Here is a 1,541-nt window from a genome sequence, read left to right as displayed (position 1 = left end):
GGACACATGGCACGGAAGGGGCGGCACGTGACTGCTCCAGTCCCGGACCAGGACGCATGCGCAGAGCCGGCAGGTTGCGGTCCGGAAACGGTTCACGAATGTGTTGGTGAGTTGTCAGTCCGCCGTGAAGGGCAAATAAAATCAGGTTTCATAACACCGGCATATGTCGTGAACTTTGTTGTCTTTGCGGCAGCAGCATAATACAATGCATGATAATAGAGAGAAAAAAACGTGAATTACATTAAGAATATATATTAAATAGTTAAATTAAACGTATTTGCTGCCTGGCCTGCTGAGCTCCTCCAGCATTGTGTGTATTGCTGAATTAAATAAAAAGTAGTGAAATTGAGTTCATGGGTTCACTGTCCATTCAGAAATCAGATGTCAGGAGAAGAAGCTGTTCCTGAATTGTGGAGTGTTTGCCTTCTGTACCCGCTTCCTGATGGTAGCAATGTGAAGAGGGTGTGTCCTAGGTGATAGGGGTTCTTAATAATGGATATTTTTGAAGCACCTGTGTGGATGAGTGTGTACCTACAAAGGCTTACTGCACATTCCAAAATCAAAAGCCGTGGATGAACCTCGAGGTACGCTGTCTGCTGAAGGCATTCAAGTCTGGCGATCCAGGCCTGTACCAAAAAACAAGGTATGATCTGCAGAGGGCTGTTTCAAGGGCGAAGAGATAACTTCAAACAAGGTTAGAGGTGACATCGGATGCACAACAACTCTGGCAGGGCTTGCAAGACATTACTTCCTACAAAGTGAAATCCAATAGCATGAATGACAGCAATGCTTCACTACCAGATGAACTCAACACCTTCTATGCCCACTTTGAAAGGGAGAAAACAACTACATCTGTGAAGATCCCTGCTGTGCCTGATGATCCTGTGATCTCTGTCTTTGAGGCCGATGTTAGGCTGTCTTTAAAGAGAATGAAACCTCTTAAGGCAGAAAGTCCCAATGGAGTACCTGGTAAGACTCTGAAAACCTGTGACAACCAACTGGTGGGAGTATTCAAGGACATTTTCAACCTCTCACTGCTACGGGTGGAAGTTCCCACTTGCTTCAAAAAGGCAACAATTATACCAGTGTCTAAGAAGAATAATGTGAGCTACCTTAATAACTATCGCCCAGTAGCACTCACATCTACAGTGATGAAATGCTTTCAGAGTTGGTCATGACTGGACAGAACTCCTGCCTCAGCAAGGACCTGGATCTGTTGCTGCCACAATAGGTCAATGGCAGACGCAATCTCCATGGCTCTTCACACGACTTTAGACCACCTGGACAACACAAACACCTCTGTCAGGATGCTGTTCATTGACTATAGCTCAGCATTTAATACCATCATTTCCACAATCCTGATTGAGAAGTTGCAGAACCTGGACCTCTGTACCTCTCTCTGCAATTGGATCATCGACTTCCTAACCAGGAAACCACAATCTGTGTGGATTGGTGATATCCCTTCCTCACTGAAGATCAACACTGGTGCACCTCAGCAATGTGCCTTAGCCCACTGCTCTACTCTCTATATACACGTGACT

Source organism: Hypanus sabinus, chromosome 7 (assembly GCF_030144855.1).
Source record: "Hypanus sabinus isolate sHypSab1 chromosome 7, sHypSab1.hap1, whole genome shotgun sequence".
In the NCBI taxonomy this organism is placed as follows: domain Eukaryota; kingdom Metazoa; phylum Chordata; class Chondrichthyes; order Myliobatiformes; family Dasyatidae; genus Hypanus; species Hypanus sabinus.
This window is presented reverse-complemented; position numbering follows the sequence as displayed.